Below are 19,396 nucleotides of genomic sequence, written 5' to 3'. Positions count from 1 at the left end.
TTCTCATCCATCTTTAGTCAACTTTTCAACTAGGTATGTTAGAGTTGGATCCACAGAAGAGATGAAATTAATGACCATCTCAGGTAAGACCTCAGTGACAAATAAGAAATGAATAAGTAGGGAAGCAAACATAAACTGGCATTTATCTCAAAAGAATCGTGAATGCTATGTTAAATACATTGCTCTCTGCTCAGCCAACAACTGGGTAAAAGACCAAGCTCAGGATCTCTGGAGTCACTTTTTTTCAGTATCATTAGTTTTAAGTTGTGCCTGCCACTCCAGGTCCCTGTTTTAAAACAGTTATCTTTAAGATTACTTCTAATCTTGTATCTTGCGGTTCCATGATCCTGAGAAATACTGCTTTGAGATGCTGTTCTGAAATATTAGCAGTATCTAGAATGTGCTTTAAGCTGATAAAAATATTCTTAAAGAAATTGATAGTCTGCCAGACTATTAAAGTTTAGTATACATTCTGCAAAGTGAGACGTGGAATTTTAAAGCCACAATTTAGCTTGGCTATTTCCTTTATTGCACACTTTTGGAAGAAGTTATTTCATTCTTTCTGTGATGTGGCTTTTCTCAATAGTTTCTGCCACGTTGATAAATTATTGCAGACAATAATGTAATCTGTAGGAGAGGAAGATTGGGAAATATCAAAATGTCAGCATTGAGATTCTTGCATCACTTGGCAGATTGGCTCTCATGATGTCTACAAACCTTTCCATCTTGAAATCGTACGTACCTGTCCATGGATTTCCATGCTAGGCATGTTGCATCATAATCACTTGGGGAGATTTAAAAAATATAGCCTAGGCTCCACCTAGGGAAATATTTATCCTGTAGTTTCGGGTGGAGTCAGGTAGTTATTCTTTTCTCAAGTGTTCAAGGTGGTTTGCTGTTCCAGATTTTGGAAACTCTGCCCAAGGGTAAGTTTCAGTTTAAAATCTCTTATTTTTTTAAAATGCTTGTTTCTCAGACTCATGCAATTTTATCAGTCAGAGTTCAGTGTGGACAATGAAAACCACTCTAGGCATTAAAAAAAAAAAGGCTTTAAAATGAGAAGTTAGGTATTAGAAAATTATTGGAAGGGCTCATAGAATGGGTTCAAAGCTGGATGGCCCTCCAGGGATAATTCTAGAACTGAACAGAACTGACCCATCGCGGGAGCTATGCCAAGACCAAGATTGGTGATGGAAATCCCCAGCTGGTAGAGGTGGCACTGTGGCTTCCACTTTGGCCGCCTCTGAACTATCCAGAAACTGGGGAAGTGGAGTCTGGAGCTGCAGTCCACGGGTCTGGAAGCCTCATCAAGAGGCTCTAGTGACGCATTATCCCCTGAAGCTAGAGATGGACCTGGAGTGCTAGCAAAGAAACCTCATGTATTACTCTTGGCTTTGCCAGATAGCAAAAACCAGAAAGAAGGCATGTAAATATGGCCTTGCCTTATTTCTACATTCCAAATCTTGAACAAATACATCCAGTAGGCAGATCCTATCACATCCAGCTCCCTAGCTGCACATGAGTTTGAAAAATGTTGCTTTCGCTTTCCAGCCTCTCCAATTAGAAGAAGGAAGAAAGGGCAGTGGTTCAATCAGTCATCTCCAGTCTCCACGGCAGGAGAACAAAAGAACCTTTGATATAAAGAGTGTTTCTGTAAAGTGGAACAAAGTCATTTGTCTGATTGTTGCGGGGAATACAAATAGGAGTCTGTCAGAAGGCATGCAAACTTAGGATTTGATTCTAAACCACTGAAGGATGAATAATAAGACCTGATCTTTTCTGAAAGCTCACTTTGGCTGCAAGGCCAAGTACACTTGTATTACTCACTGCAAATAGAACCACAGTTTTGTTTATATTTTCCAATAATATTTCATATATTTCAGTTTGATACTATTATTTTAATTTTTATTTTTGGCGACATGTTGGATCTTAGTTCCCTGACCAGGATGGACCTCATGCCCTCTTCATTGGAAACACGGAGTCTTATCCACTAATCTGCCAGGGAAACCACTGATAACTGTCATTTTAAAATTATACTCTAAGTTTTAAAAGATTATTTTATTCATTACTATTCATTTCTTTTGTTAACACTTTTTACTATAAAAACTTTCAAACATACAGAGAAGTTGAAAGACTAGTATAATGAACACCATGTACCTAGCAATTACTTTCAACACCCATAAACATTTTGTTATGTTGTTCTTTTGCATTCTTGATCTCCCTCTCTCCGAATTATTTTGATAAATTATTCAAAATAGTTTGCCAACATGATGCTACTTTGCCCCAAGACTTTAGCAAGAATCTCCTAAATCAATGAAATTCTCTCCCACAATGGATAGGTCAATATGATATCTAATAAAATTAACACTCATTCGCTAATATGTCTAGTCCCTAAACCACATTATATATCCTCAAATTGTGCTCCATCCAAATCTCTATTTGTTTGTCTGTTTTTTTCTTTCAAATTAATTTCTGACAAAAGTTTGCACATTACAGTTCTTGACTGATAGCTTTTCTAGTAGAGAAACTGTGCTAGACCTCCCTCTTGTTTCTTTGCATCTTATTGACTGATCTATTGTTTTATCAAATTGTACATTCTGAATTTGATTATTGTTTCTTTTAATTTAACTTGTTCTCTGTCTCCTGAATTTCCGTTAGACTGAAACTTAAGTCTATAAGTTGACTAGATTCAGATGAGATTTTTCTGATATAACTTCATAGTTGAGGTTTAAATTTTATGCTTCCCTTCACCAAGCACATAATGCCAGTTTGTTCCATTATTAGTGATGCTAATTTGGCCACTTGGCTAAGACAATGACACACATCTCTCGTATTTACCTTCAGCAATGTGAACAATTTGTAGGGTAATACTATGACATCATGCCAGTATACCCAATATAATTTACATGGTAGTTTTATATTCACAGAAGATCTCGCATGAATCAATTGTCACTTTTGTGATTAAAAATACCTTATTCTTCGGACTGTATCCTGCCAGGCTTTTCTGTCCAGTGAATTCTCCAGGCAAGAATACTGGAGTGGGTTGCCATGCCCTCCTCCAGGGGCTCTTCCTGACCAAGGTATCAAACCTGGGTCTCCTGCATTGCAGGCAAATTTTTTACTGCCTGAGCCACCAGGGAAGTATCCCCTCTTTCAATATTATTAGCTGGAATTCTGCTGTAAAAAGCTTTCTCCTAGTATCTGGCTTGCTGTATAGTGCTTCCCCCAAAGTGCTGCTTTTCAAAGGAAGGATTTGATGTAATCGACACTGCCAATGATAACAAATGTCTCTTTTTTTCTTTTTTTGAGTAGTAGTATGGATTTTTATTTATTCGATGAGTCACAATCACTTTTTGTGGAGCCCACCGTGTCCTAAAATTTGACACATGCCCGTTCATTTGTGAGCATCTCTTGCTTTCTGTAACAAGATGTCCCAGGCTTGCCTTGCTCTTTCTTTACCTCAGGCTTGAAATTAGCTATTTCTCCAAGAAGCCACAGTTATGTCTGGTATGGGGTGGGGTGGGGGGCAAAAATGGTACATACAAACCAAGATCTGCAATATATAAGGTATTGATTGTAACTAAATGCACTGCTTCTAATACCTTCCAGGGAAGAAGAGCTGGGAAATGTATTTCTAAAAATGTGTGAGTGCATATTGATGTTTCTAATTAAAATGTAATATTACTGAGTTTTTACTCAGCCTCTTATCTTTTCACACTATCTAGGACGTGCACCATCAAAGCCCTAGCCCCTGTGCTCTTTCTGTTCTGCAAAGTCTCTGCCATTTGATCGTGTTTTTTCCTCTTTAGTGATGACATTCTCTTCTTGCAAAAAGTCGCTTATTCCTGACATTTAAATAATAGCATGGCTGAACAGGTGGGCAAATGTGTTCATTTTGAGTGATGTTTTAAACCTATTTTTGTTCCATTGATTCAAAACTATAATTCACTAACAAGAATTCATTCATTAATTAGGAAAGAATTTGATGAGGTTTGTTGAGGCTGATAGCTAGACATCTTTCTTTTTCCATATCTCAAACATCACTTTTTGAGAGTGTTAAAACAATCTACAAAATTTCTCTAAGGGCAAATATTCTCTTTTCCTATCAGGTTTTGAGGAATTTCTTCTTAAAGGGAATGCCTTCTCTGATAGGCATGTATGTAACATTCAATTTGAAGAACACTTTTAATCGACATTATCCAAAAGAGGAAGTATTAAAAATGAAAAAAAAAAAAACCTTTATAGATGAGAATTTTAAATCCACTTAGCACAGAGGCTCTAACCAAGAGACATTTGTAGAATGTTAACTCATACATTCAAGTTAACATTTGAATTAAGGGAAACATTCGTTTGTAGGTGGGGAAATTTTTATTAGCAATACTTCACTGGCATTCAAAAAAAATCCTTGAACATGAGTTTATAAGTGGCAGTTATTTTGTTTTGTCATTTTATTCCATATCACTTTTTCTACCACTCTAATAAATGATTCCAGAGAAGTATAAAGACCAATGTGAGGTCTGTCCAAAACTTTCCTTTTTCACTTCTTTTAATGTAAGAAAATCAATCTGTAGGGACTTCCCAGGCGGTCCAAGGGTTAAGACGCCCAGCTTCCATACAGGGGTGTGGGCTCCATCCCTGGATAGGGAACTAAGATCCCTCATGCCAGAAGGCATAGCCCCCAAAAATTAATCTGAAAGATTGTCATTTTAGAAAAATTTACTAGTAGGCATGTATTAATACACTGTGGTGGGAGTTTAAGGGGCAGGGGCTCCCCGAAATAGCTAGAGAGGCACTGCCTATATCTTGCCTCCAGAGGCAGGAGAGTTCCACAAAGGTTCCTGGTACATTCAAGTCTCTTGAATCCAGAACTGTTTCGTGAGACAGAGATGAAAAGTCCCCTTCTGTCTCAGGAATGGAAGACTCAGTGAGCATCCTTCATCCCCATCTTAGGGTTAAAGTCTGGCCGGGTGATGGACTGCAGTCTCCCTCACTCTGCTCCATACAAACTTTGCCCTATAGTCCAACAGTACTAGTGGACTAAATCTTTTTCCATATTAAAGAAATTTTCAGAGTAGAGGCCCACTTATGTTTGACCACAGTCCTCCCCAGGTAGATCCTTGAAAAGTTCTCAGACGTGGAATAAATCTGTAATGATTCATAAACAGAAGGGAATTTTATGAATTAATAAGGGCTTGGGGGTATCTTTAAAAAACCCGTCAACTGGGTAGCTCTGGGCATACAGAGATGAAAATGCCCATCCATGCCCATCAGATGGGCCAAGTTTGGCAAGGCTGTGGAGCCAAAGGAATTCCCATAGACTGGTGAGTGGGAATGGAAATTGTTACCACCTCTTTGGTAAACAGTTTGGCAACTTTTTACAAAGCACAGACATACGCACATGCTGTGACTCAGCAATGCTGCCCCATTCATACCCTGGAGGCATGCATGCACACGTGTGCCCAGAGTCTTGCCCAAGAATATTCTCAGCAACACTGAAAATAGTAGCTCCAAACTGGTTCATCAACTTTAGAGTGGAGAAGTAAACTGTGGAATATCGTGTGCAATGGAGATCTAAATGCAAGAGTAGCCTAGAATTTTCTTTTAGAATTTCATGTTGTATTAAAGGTGATTTACAATGTTGTGTGAGTTTCAGGGGTACAGCAAAGTGATTCAGTTATACATACACACACATCTATTCTTTTTCAGATTCTTCTCCCATTTAGGTTATTACAGAATATTGAGTAAAGTTCCCTATAGGGAACAGTAGGTCCTTATTGATTATCTACTTTAAATATAGTAGTGTATATCTGTTAATCCCAAACTTCCTAATTTATCACCCTCCCCCACCTTTCCCCTTTGGAAACCATAAATTTGTTTTCTAAGTCTGTGTCTGTTTCTGCCTTATAAATAAGCTCACTTGTATCATTTTTTTTTAAGATTTCTCATGAAACGGCATCATATGATATTTGTCTTTGTCTAACTTACTTCACTTAGTATGATAATCTAGGTCCATCCATGTTGCAGCAAATGGCATTATTTCATTCTTTTTTATGGAATAACCTGGACTCATAGGTTATTGAATAGCATTGAATGAAATAAAAAGCATGAGAGAGAGCAATATATAAGATCTATCTACAGATGACCCCATTTTTATAAAACTCAAAAACAGGAAAATAATTAAACTTCATTGTGTAAGAAAGCATACAAAAGTAGTAAAACTAAAATAAAAAAAAAAAAAGAAAATGAGAAAGGGATTAGCACAAAGGCAAAGAGAGTAAGGAGAAGGTGACCAGAACAGGATACTGTGGGGTTTTGGGTAATGCTAACCTGGGTGGAGGTTCTATGAATTTTTCTTTTTAAATTTTTGGCCGCACCCAAGGCATGTGGGACCCTAGTTCCCCAACCAGGGATTGAACTCACGCCCCCTGCGTGGGAAAGCAGTCTTATCCACTGGACCACCAGGGAAGTGCCTGAATTATTAAAAATAATAGTTCAGTACACTGTATGTTTGTTTTATGCATCTCTTTCGTATGTTGTTATAAGTGACTTTTTAAAGGTTAAATTCATCTTTAATTACTGAAATTCAAGCTATGACCAACCTAGACAGCATATTAAAAAGCAGAGACATTACTTTGCCAACAAAGGTCCGTCTAGTCAAAGCTATGGTTTTTCCAATAGTCATATATGGATGTGAGAGTTGGACCATAAAGAAAGCTGAGCACTGAAGAACTGATGCTTTTGAACTGTGGTGTTGGAAAAGACTCTTGAGAGTCCCTTGGACTGCAGGAGATCCAACCAGTCCATCCTAAAGGAAATCAGTCCTGAATATTCATTGGAAGGACTGATGTTGAAGTTGAAACTCCAGTACTTTGGCCACCTGATGTGATGAACTGACTCATTTGAAAAGACCCTGATGCTGGGAAAGATTGAAGATGGGAGGAGAAGGGCATGGCAGAGGATGAGATGGTTGGATGGCATCACTGACTCAATGGACATGAGTTTGAGCAAACTCCAAGAGTTGGTGATGGACAGCGAAGCCTGGCGTGCTGCAGTCCATGGGGTTGCAAAGAGTCGGACACAACTCAGCAACTGAACTGAACTGAACCAAAATTCAAATGGTTGAATTTTGATTGATCAGGAGGTAAACCCATGAAGTGATAGAAGCACAGAAGACGTGTAACTGACTGGTCTAGGAAGATCAGAGGGAAGGTGACAGATAAAGCTTGGGTGAACGGTGGAGGTTAGGCACAGAAAGCAGGAAAGCGTTTTAGGCTGAGGTAAGACTGGCCCAGGAGAGTGAGCACGTGGTCTTGGTGGCCAGATGCCAGGTTTCTGTGTGAAGCTGTGAGGAATGGTCTGGTGAGGTAGGTCTCAGGGGCCAGGAGAAGTCCTGTTCATGTCTGGATTTACTGGAGGTTTTTTTGGTTTGTTTTTGTTTCCCCCCCAAACTTTAAACTTTATATTTTGTATTGGGGTATAGCCAATTAATGATGTTGTGGTAGTTTCAGGTGAGCAGTGAAGGGCCTCAGCCATACATCCAGATACATACACATGTATCTGTTCTCCTCCAAACTCCCCTCCCATCCAGGCAGCCACACAACATTGAACATTGTTCCACATGCTGTGCAATGGGTCTTTGTTGGTTATCCATTTTAAATACTGCAGTGTGTACATGTCCTTCCCAAACTCCCTAACTATTTCTTCTCCCCGGGGCAACCATAAGTTCATTTTCCAAGTCTGTGAATTTCTTTCTGTTTTGTAAGTAAGTTCATTTATATCATTTCTTTCTAGATTCCACATATAAGGGGTGTTATAGGATGTTTCTCCTTCTCTGCCTGACTTACTTCACTCAGCATGAGATTCTCTAGGTCCATCCACGTTGCTGCAAATGGCATTTCATTCTTTCTAATGGCTGAGTAACATTCCACTGTATATAGGTACCACATCTTCTTTACCCATTCCTCTGCCAATAGATATCTAGGTGGCCTCCCTGTCTTGGCCCCTGCAAACAGGGCTGCAATGAACACCTGTGTGCATGTATCCTTTCGGAACATGTTTTTCTCTGGATATACGCCTAAGAGCAGGACTGTAGGGAAAGCTCCACTTCGAGTCTTTTAAGGAACCTCCATACTGTTCTCCACAGTGGCCGCACCAATCCACATTTTTGCCAACAGTGCAGGAGGGCCCCCCACCCTCCCTCCACACCTTCTCCAGCATTTGTTGCTTGTGGATTTTTTGATGATACCTGTTCTGACCAGTATGAGGCAACATCTCACCATAGCCCTGACCTGTATTTCCCCAATAACCAGTGATGCTGCACATCCTCTCATGTGTCTGTCTACTGGCCATCTGTATGTCCTCTTTGGAGAACTGTCTATTCAAGTCTTCTGCCCATTTTTTGAGTGGGTTGTTTGTTTTGAGGCTGGTGTTTTAAAATGAGGACATTTTTGCTAGGAAGCAAAAATAGGAAGACCCTTAAGAAAAGAGGAGAAAACTAAGGAAAACTTAGAAAACTGAAGCATAGACAGAAAGAAGAAGAGAGGATAGAGGATGAGTCAGGAGGGAGATAGAGAGGAAAGATATTAAAGACATAAAAACTAAAAACGGAGGCAAGAGAGAGAGTGAAAAAAGGGAAGAAGCAGACAGAGCAGGTCTGAGACACTGAGTTATGAAGCCCATTTCCCTCTCAGGGGAAGGAAGGGGGAAATAAATGAGAGAAATTAGGGAAAAAAATTTTAATTTTTATTTATTAAAGTTTTAATTTTATATTGGCATATAGCTAATGAACAATGTTGTGATAGTTTCAGAAGCACAGCAGGGCGACTCAACTCTATATGTACATGTATCCATTCTCTGCCAAACTCCACTAACCAGGCTGCCGCGTAACCTTGAGCAGAGTTCCCTGTGCTATACAGTGGGTCCTTGTTGGTTATTCATTCTAAAAACAGCAGTGTGTACAGGTCCATCCCCAACTCCCTCACACAGACTTTTAACAGAAAAAAAAGAGAGAAGTTGGTCAGAAATGTCTAATGGGAATGTGAAAGGTAAAAGTCTGCAAGGCAAAAATAAAATGAGGCTTATTTTTAGAAGAAAAAACATTTATAGAAAACCAAGGAGGCTCAAACTTCTAAGATCAACAAAACCAAGTAGTGGAAAAATCTTTAGAAAAGAAACCAGAATGGCATAAGAGAAAACTCCTAATACTTTAATCATTTAAATGTCAAGGGAAATAATAAGGTGAAAGGAGCAAAAAAAAAACAACCCGCATTTGCGTTATGAGGCAGGTGAAGATAGAGACGAAGAAAAAGGGCAAAGACTGTTCAATTGTCTAAATTTCAGGACTCTTTGCATCTTACTCTACTAAAAGTAAAAGAATAGCGGAGGCAAAAGATGAAAAACACCACAAAGCCATCCATTTTGAGTCACTCCAAGTCATTAAAACAGGGGAAAACCAATCATTGCAGGAAGGACCGGGAACCTGGTGAAAGTTGGGAGGAGGATGGGAAAATAAAAGTAGAGAGATGCCAAGATTATGAGTTTACTTTTCCTTGGGGGTGTGATACTCCCTCAACTGGAAAGTCAAGTTCCACTCAAGCTAAGGGAGCAGCTAGGAACTGACTTCATGAAAGTCTTCCTCTCCTCTGGGGTAATTTGTGCCTTTCATGATTTAACTCAGACTACCACATCATGACCTAGTTGAAAACTGGGTCAGACCATTTTTTCCTTCAACGGAAGCCTAAAAACCACCCTTCTTTAAACAAATTCATATTTTGAACTGTATTCTATGTTCAGTTTCTTTTCATCTTTTGGGAGATGTTAAAAGTTGCTTGAGCCAGTTGAAGACCTTTTCTCTAAATGTATAAAGAATTGAAAAGAAATCTGGGATTTTATAAGATAGTAGGATACTTACTCACAGCCCCTCCCTGTATGGCCCTGGGTATTAATTTATGTTACACTTAGCTCATCTTTCGGTCCCAACTTTTCTGAGCAGTTACAGAGGTCTATTAATTCCATTTTGGCTCAGAGACTTATATGAGGTGCTGAAGGAAGACAGTGTGGAAGAAGTTGAAAAGTGCTGAGTGAGTCATAAATGAAGCTGCAGAAATAGGTTAGGGGCAAGGATTCCTAGGTAATATAAATATGTTTGGGAGGATTATAAAAAGAGTGGTACTATGCACAGATTAGCATTTGGATGCATATCAGAAAGGCGCTAGAGTGGCTGGCAAAGTGATGTGGAAGAAATTTTCCTGAAAGTGGGGCTAGTAATATACTCTTCATCAGGAGCAGACTTTCATCCTGGCCTGGACCATAAATGCTGCTTTGAGAATGCTTGTCTATCTCTTTTCCCTATCTGACTGGTTGGAATGGATATGATCCCCAAGGAAGTTTGCCAGATAAGTAGAAGATACCCAGTTAATTTTGAATTTCAGATAAGCAACATACTTCTTTAGCATTATTATGTCTCATGGAAAATTTGAAACATATTTATACTAAAAGTATTATGTGCTGTTTATCTGATATTCAAAATTACCTAGAGAATTCCATGGACTGTATAGTCCATAGGGTTGCAAATTCAGACACAACTGAGCAACTTTCACTTTCTTTCTTTTATTTTCATAGGCTAAATCTGACAATTGTATAATCAAGGAAGTCTAGGCAGCCAAAAGTAGTAGAAGATATAGTCAAAGGATGAATTTCCATTTGCATGGGATACCTTTTTCCATCCCCTCACTTTCAGTCTGTATGTGTCTCTAGGTTTGAAGTGGGTCTCTTATAGACAGTATATAAATGGGTCTTAGTTTTGTATCCATTCAGACAGTCTGTGTCTTTGGGATGGAGTATTTAATCCATTTACATTTAAGGTAATTATCAATATATATATATATATTCCTACTATCATTTTCTTAATTATTCTGCATTTGTATTTGTATGTCTTTTTCTTCTCATTTGTCTTCCTTCTAGAGAAGTTCCTTGATTAAAATAGTATGTTTTATATTATGTGACTTATACCGTAACAAAAAATGTTTTTAAAAGTTTAAAAAATAAATAGAGAGTTCCAGGGGGAAAAAGCTGGAAAGAGCCTGGGTCTCTGAATCAAAGGTTTCATGATGACTACACAGGAGGATTGCCTAGATTTTAGGGCTTCCAACCTCCAGAACTATAAGAGAAAAAAACTCACATTTTAAGCCAGGAAGGTTGTGGTAATTTGTTACAATGACCATAGTGAGAAAACACATGATCTAATACTCTGGAATTACTGAACCTCTTTTCATGTCTTTTATTCCTTTTTCTCTTTCTTTGTGTATTCCAGATACACAAAGGATGCCGTAGCTGGAAAGAACATTGGAGAGCAAAAAAAAAACAATTTGCTTGTTTTCAGAGGAAGGAACTGAGGACAAAGTCACCATTTAATTCACTTGCAGAGGAACTCTCAGCAATTTTTCCCCTCCGTGCTACCTATGCAGTCTCTTCTATTTCACTTCCTTTTTCTCCCCCTCATCTAATTATCTCCTCTTCCCAGATTCTTTTAGTCTTTCTATTTTCATCCTCTTTCCTTTTCTCCTTCAGTTATCCAAGCTCCATCCATCCATCCATCCAGCATTCTTTTCCCTACTTTGTTCATTATTTTAGAGAAGCATTTTTCAAATTCATGAGTCCTTGCTTCCTCCTGGTAGTCATTTTGATGTGTTACTAGTTATAGATCCATTTGAGCAAAGAAACTTCCTTTTTAAAAATGCAGTATCTTAAGGGGTGAATGGGATGAATTGTAAGATTGGGGTTGACTTATATACACTATTGATACTGTATATAAAAATAGATAACTAATGAGTGTCTACTGTATAGCACAGGGAACTCTGCTCAATACTCTGTGGTGACCTCCATAGGAAGGAAATCCAAAAAAGAGAGAATATATGTAAGCATATAGCTTATCCCCTTTGCTGTACCCTATCCCCTAATGCTATAAAGCAACTATACTCAAATAAAAACTTATTAAAAATGCATATCTTTGCCCAGTTTTCTTATGCAAGAACCATCTGCGGCACTTTTTAAGATGCTATTATTTTGGAGAAACTCATGTTTGTATAAATAAATATATTCATATATTGCTTAATATATGTATAATATACTTTGTCTATTTGCATGCTGTTTAAATACAGAGAATCCATGACTTAACAATGGCTTGACTTGAGATTTTTTGACTTTATGACGGTGTGATATGCATTCAATAGAGATTGGGCTTCAAAGTGAATTTTGGTCTTTTCCTGGGCTCATGAAGTGTGTGGTACAACCCTCTCTTGTGATGTTTGGCAGCAGTGACCTCAGCTCCCTGTCAACTATACAGTCCTAAGGGGAAACAACCCACAGACTTACAGCCTCTCTGAATTCAGACTACTGATCTGCTTTTCCCTTTCAGTATGGTATTCCATAAATTACAAGAAATATTCAATACTTCAATAAAATGGGCTTTGTGTTGGACAATTTTGCCCAATTTTAGGCTACGGTCAGTGTTCTGAGCATGTTTAAGATAGGCAAGGCAAAGCTATGATGTTCAGTACATTAGGTGTATTAATAAAAGCATTTCGACTTCTGATATTTTCAACTTACCATGGGTTTAATGGGATGCAACCCCGTCATAAACTGAGGACTATCTGTACTTTGAAAAGCATTTTCCATAGGCTACCTTTTTTCCAGACTCTGGAGTTTCAGAGATCAGTTTTTAAAAATTTCTATTGGAGTATAACTGATTTGTAATATGTTAGTTTCAGATGGACAGCAAAGTGAATCAGTTATAGATATACATGTGCTCAGCCACTCGCTCATGTTTGACTCTTTGCAGCCTCATGGGCTGTAGCCTGCCAGGCTTCTCTGTCCATGAGATTTCCCAGGCAAGAATACTGGAGTGGGTTGTCATTTCCTTCTCCAGGGGATCTTCCTGACCCAGGAATCAAAGGTGCATTGGCAGGTGGGTTCTTTTCGACTAGCACCACTTGAGGAGCCCATGCTTACACAGATATTGACTCTTTTTAAAAAAAGATTCTTCATAAATGAGTGTTGAATTTTGTCAAAGGCTTTCTCTGCATCTATTGAGATAATCATATGGTTTTTATCTTTCAATTTGTTAATGTGGTGTATTACATTGATTGATTTGCGGATATTAAAGAATCCTTGCATTCCTGGGATAAAGCCCACTTGGTCATGGTGTATGATTTTTTTAATATGTTGTTGGATTCTGTTTGCTAGAATTTTGTTAAGGATTTTTGCATCTATGTTCATCAGTGATATTGGCCTGTAGTTTTCTTTTTTTGTGGCATCTTTGTCTGGTTTTGGAATTAGGGTGATGGTGGCCTCATAGAATGAGTTTGGAAGCTTACCTTCATCTGCAATTTTCTGGAAGAGTTTGAGTAAGATAGGTGTTAGCTCTTCTCTAAATTTTTGGTAGAATTCAGCTGTGAAGCCATCTGGTCCTGGGCTTTTGTTTGCTGGAAGATTTTTGATGACAGTTTCGATTTCCTTGCTTGTGATGGGTCTGTTAAGATCTTCTATTTCTTCCTGGTTCAGTTTTGGAAAGTTATACTTTTCTAAGAATTTGTCCATTTCATCCAAGTTGTCCATTTTATTGGCATAGAGCTGCTGGTAGTAGTCTCTTATGATCCTTTGGATTTCAGTGTTGTCTGTTGTGATCTCTCCATTTTCATTTCTAATTTTGTTAATTTGGTTTTTCTCTCTTTGTTTCTTAATGAGTCTTGCTAATGGTTTGTCAATTTTGTTTATTTTTTCAAAAAACCAGCTTTTAGCTTTGTTGATTTTTGCTATGGTCTCTTTAGTTTCTTTTGCATTTATTTCTGCCCTGATTTTTAAGATTTCTTTCCTTCTGCTAACTCTGGGGTTCTTAATTTCTTCCTTCTCTAATTGCTTTAGGTGTAGAGTTAGGTTATTTATTTGGCTTTTTTCTTGTTTCTTGATATAAGCCTGTAATGCTATGAACCTTCCCCTTAGCACTGCTTTTACAGTGTCCCATAGGTTTTGGGTTGTTGTGTTTTCATTTTCATTCATTTCTATACATATTTTGATTTCTTTTTTGATTTCTTCTATGATTTGTTGGTTATTCAGAAGCGTGTTATTTAGCCTCCATATGTTTGAAGTTTTAACAATTTTTTTTCCTGTAATTGAGATCTAATCTTACTGCAGTGTGGTCAGAAAAGATGACTGGAATGATTTCAATTTTTTTGAACTTTCCAAGACCAGATTTATGGCCCAGGATGTGATCTATTCTGGAGAATGTTCCGTGTGCACTTGAGAAAAAGGTGCAGTTGATTGTTTTGGGGTGAAATGTCCTATAGATATCAATTAGGTCTAGCTGGTCCATTGTGTCATTTAAGGTTTGTGTTTCCTTGTTAATTTTCTGTTTAGTTGATCTATCCATAGTTGTGAGTGGGGTATTAAAGTCTCCCACTATTATTGTGTTACTATTAATTTCCTCTTTCATACTCGTTAGCGTTTGCCGTACATATTGCGGTGCTCCTATGTTGGGTGCATATATATTTATAATTGTTATATCTTCTTCTTGGATTGATCCTTTGATCATTATGTAGTGTCCTTCTTTGTCTCTTTTCACATCCTTTATTTGAAAGTCTATTTTATCTGATATGAGTATTGCGACTCCTGCTTTCTTTTGGTCTCCGTTTGCATGAAATATTTTTTTCCAGCCCTTCACTTTCAGTCTGTATGTGTCTCTTGTTTTGAGGTGGGTCTCTTGTAGACAGCATATATAGGGGTCTTGTTTTTGTATCCATTCAGCCAATCTTTGTCTTTTGGTTGGGGCATTCAACCCATTTACATTTAAGGTAAAATAAAAATAAGAAACTAAAAAAAAAAAAAAAAAAAAAGATTCTTTCCCATATAGACCTTTATAGAGTATTGATTATAGTTCCCTGTGCTACAAAGTAGGTTCTTATTAGTCATCTATTTTATATGTAGCCACGAGTATATGTCAACCCCAATCTTCCGATTTATCCTTCACATAGATCCATTTTAAGAAAGAAGTGAGGCATTCACAATGAAGGGAGGTTGATGAACAGCATTACCAATCCTTTATTTTTCAAGGCAAAGTCATAAAAAACAAATGAATGAAAAAATACACCATAATTTTATTAAAGGAAGGCTATTTCCACACCATAAGTATGGGCAGAACAATTTCAGAACACTGGGAAATTCAACTTAAGAAGCATAGGAAGTAAAGTTACACTGATATCTAAATATTTTAAAAAAAGAATGTATTAAAGAATTTAGATAGATAAAAATAAATAGCAACATGACAGCTTTTCTTACTTTATTTGAGTGCACTTTGAGTGCACTTTGTTTTATACAAGCTTGTCAATTTGCACATCTATTTTTGGTGTGGTGTGAAATGAAGTGACAATATCCTACTTCTTTCTGGATTTAATCTTTATCAGTTATTGTTGAAAATCTGTTTCCACACGCATATGTTGACAGAAATAGATGCAACTTTCTTAAGGTTATTTTACTCAATCTAAAGTATTTGGGAAAATTATAAAGAAGGGACTTCGTGGCTCCAGTCATTTCTCCTGGCTTTCTCATTCTCAGTAACAGAAGCTGCTCTAGTTGGTGATTTTTCTGATTGAGAAGTAAACAGCCAGAGGTTGCAGAGCTCCCTCTCTTCCTGGTAGCACTTCCCCCAGGGCTGGTCCCCCTTGACGGGAGCTGAGCTTGAGCACCTGGGACCAGTGAGAGGAGTCTGGACTGGGGAAAACATCATCCCTGACAGATACTACATCTCAGACTACTTTTGGGAGAGCAAACTTTTCATCGTCACCTTTGGAACAGTGATGAAAATTTTCTGGCCAATGGTTTCCCAAAGCACATTGGAATCACCCATATGACTTTAGAACTGTAGAGGTACTTGGTCTCACTTCAGAACTGTGGGATCAGATTCCCTTTGACATCAAGGAGACCCAATCAGTCCATTCTAAAGGAAGTCATCCCTGAATATTCACTGGAAGGACTGATGCTGAAGCTGAAGCCCCAGTACTTTGGCCATCTGATGGAAGAGCCGACTTATCAGAAAAGACCCTGATGCTGGGAAAGGTTGAGGGCAGGAAGAGAAGGGGACGACAGAGGATGGAATGGTTGGATGGCATCGCTGACTCAGTGGACATGAATTTGAGCAAACTCCAGGAGATGGTGAAGGGCAAGGAAGCCTGGTGTGTCGCAGTCCATGGGTAGCAAAGAATCAGACACTACTTAGTGATCGATCAACAACAATATGCATGTATCCACACAAGTGATGTGTGGATACATTTCTTCTTCAGGAAGAAAGGACTGGACAGAGGGGTTTCAAGGTGGTCTTAAAGGACACTTACAGCCAGCTTCCACTGGGCTCTCTTGTAGAAGATGGATTTGATTTGCTGGGTCCGGTCTCAGCGGCTGAACTGGTAGTGGATGCCAGCTGAGAATTTATCCTATTAGAAGAAAGTTCTCCCTAACTGCCCTGAGAAATGTGCTCTTTATTATTAGAAAGAACCAAGATAGGCTGAGCAATGGCTGTGGGCAGGGGGGCAGTGGGGGTGGGGTGGGGTTAGTACCTGTCAATATCTTTGCAACTGACCTTCTGTGATTCTGTGATGATTCCCATCCTCATGCAGTGACTGAACAGGGCTTACTCTTTCTGTACTAGGCACAAGGGATACAGTGGTAAACACACAGACTTGGCAAGCAGAGAGGAAAGAAAAATAAACAGTTTCATTCCTACACTTATGATCGCTTGTTCTAGAAACCTAAATTGGAATTCAGATTATTTAGCAGTGTGTTTGTATCTTATTTTAGATTTACCATTTATTATATTTTATATTGTAGACATCATCTCTCTCAGTTTGTTCATATGCCCTATATTTTCCTCTTCTTTGTCTGTTTTTAATGCCTCTTTTCCTCCTCCATAACCATCTGTCTTTTTCTCTTTTTTTACCCCTTATTTTCACCTTTACTTCTTCCTGTCTTCATTAATAAATAGGTGGAATTAATACATTTTTAAAACAATATCTAAGTACTATACACATATAGGTATATACCTAAATGTCAATTCATCATTTTACCATTCCTGGTTATATCAGAAGCATCAAATGAATGTAGTCTGGAAAAAAAAAAAAGTTGACATGCAACTCTCTTTAGGCTCCTGAAACACTTTAATAAAAGAGAAAATAAATTCCTTGTCTCCTCCAAACCAGTTCTCAAAGGTGAACTTCTGCCCCTCACCTTGGATCTGGAAAGTACTGAACAGTTTATAACAGAAAATTCATCACATATTGCATAGCTTGTTACTTGATAGTGAATAGCTTTCTTGTTCTGCTCTGGATTATCAGAGACCAAACACTGACAAAACAATAGCCTCAGCGAGACAGGCAGCCCTGAGAGGTAACTTCACTTTGTTGTTTCAAAAGTGGTGGTTTCCACTGTGAAGAAACACAGGCTGAATTTTTATTCTTTTCACCTCTGCAGGTTCAAGCCATGGGTGAATTCTGAGAACAAGCAATTCAAACAGTTCTGCTTTAGCATGAAAGTCAAGAGCATGTAACAACATATTTTAGGAACTTTAACTTGGAAAGTACTAAAATTTAAAAAAAAAAACACTCTAGGCAATTGCTAAGTATTAAATGGCACTTCCTGTTCCATGAGAGAACTAAGGTGTTAGAGGAGTCAGAGCACTGGGGTTGGGGGCTACAGAAAAATACAGTTCTACCATCTGAAAACTACGTAACTATGAGTGGTGTGGTCCAACATTTTAATGCGATATTGGCCCTATATCCTAATGGGGGCTTTTGTCCAGATAAGCTTCTACTTCTAAAAAGAAATCATATCCTAGCTGGAGAGATATTTCCCCTGGTTTTATGCCCAGTTAGATAATATCATAATTGCTTTTCTTTCCTGCAGTATTGCACATTTTTTACTCATTGTATCTGGGGAAAAGATATGACCAGTTGCCAAACTAGCAAACAGATATGTCAATTGTTAGGAGATGAGGAACCAGCTTTTGGTGATGTGTGCCAGGTACTATACTAGGTGGTTTACACGCACGATCTCTTTTATTTCTCACGGTAGTTTTCCCAGGGAGAGGTTATCATTACACCCATGGGATGTTGAGAAGGTCAGGAGATTGCCCACATTCTCATAGCATTTGATAGCAGAGAAGGGATTCAAACTCCCATCTTTCTGACTGTAACTTTTCGGAACTTTCTATTGTAGTCGAGAACATAGCCCAGACCTGGGTTTAAGCACTTCTTCCCCCATTTTTTTTTTTTTTAATTTTTACAGAGGGCTCAGGTGGCAAGGTCACATGGGAAATCTGAGCTAGAAGGATGTCTGGGAAGTGTAGTCATGAGTGTCTCAGTCCTTAGCTTGCAACAACACCTGATACAATCAACACAAGGGGCTTGTTGGAAGCACTTGCTGGAATCAATATCCAGTTCTTGCCAGTAACAACACCTTTTACTATGGACACGGAAGAATTTCCTTTTTCCCTCAGAAACTCTCAAATCATAACAACAGCAACAACAACAAAAAACACCCATTGTTGCAATGAAACCTTCACTCTTGCCAATAAGAATACAATTTCCCACCCAAAGCAGAGACCCTGAATGTCTTCAGTTGCAGCACTCCCCCCAGGGCATCGACATTTACCCCTTTAGTTCAATCATAGTCTTGATTGTTATACTATAACACATGGAGGAAATTAAGCCCTATGTAAAGTAGTAGAGAAAAAGGAGAGAAAAGGTAAAAATATGACATAAAATGGAGAGAAGGAATATGTTAAGTACAACAGTGTTCATTTCTGCACCACTTTTTTTTTTTGTTTCTTGTATCTTTGTTACTCCACCACCCATTCTGTGTTGGCTTTGTCTTCAGCCAGCCCATCATCAGGTTAGGATTCTTTGTTCAGAGGGTAACCCAAACCTTCACTCCTAAAGGGTTTGAATCTTAGGAAGGTCCTGGTTATATAGTTCTCACAGTCTTCCATTGACTTTTATCACTTGACAGGGCATGAAATGGGGTCCCCACAGAATTTCTTGGTTTGAGGAATATTTTTCCATTGTTTGCATAATTTAACAGGAATTTTGTTTCCCCCTGATAACCAACTTACTCTCCCCAGTGTAACTAGTTTATCCAGGGATACAGGGGCCTGAAATGGCCAAAGGGCAGCTCTTAGCTCTGGGAACATGGTTGTGTCTAATTTAATATTTTCGTCCCCAGAACTCAGACTTCTAAGCTAGCAAAACCACACTTAAAAAGTGTGATAATCAGACTATTGGAGGTGAATTATTAGGTGGAATGTTGAGAGATGCCACTCTAATTTCCCATCCTTTGTATGCCAGAACAATGGTTT

At 38.4% G+C, this 19,396-nt stretch overlaps 1 protein-coding gene across 1 annotated transcript in view; it reads left to right on the top strand.

Moving 5' to 3' along the window:
* Nucleotides 1–893: 893 nt before the first annotated feature.
* Nucleotides 894–19,396, top strand: part of DAW1 (dynein assembly factor with WD repeats 1) — a 67,063-nt gene continuing 48,560 nt past the window's right edge. Inside the window, exon 1 of the mRNA XM_043910599.1 lies at nt 894–926. The gene's annotated coding sequence lies outside the window, so the exon portion shown is untranslated. The remainder of the gene's footprint in view (nt 927–19,396) is intronic.

This window comes from Cervus elaphus, chromosome 8 (assembly GCF_910594005.1).
Source record: "Cervus elaphus chromosome 8, mCerEla1.1, whole genome shotgun sequence".
In the NCBI taxonomy this organism is placed as follows: Eukaryota; Metazoa; Chordata; class Mammalia; order Artiodactyla; family Cervidae; genus Cervus; species Cervus elaphus.
Note: the sequence above shows the minus strand (reverse complement) of the source record. Positions and strands in the feature narration are given on the sequence as shown.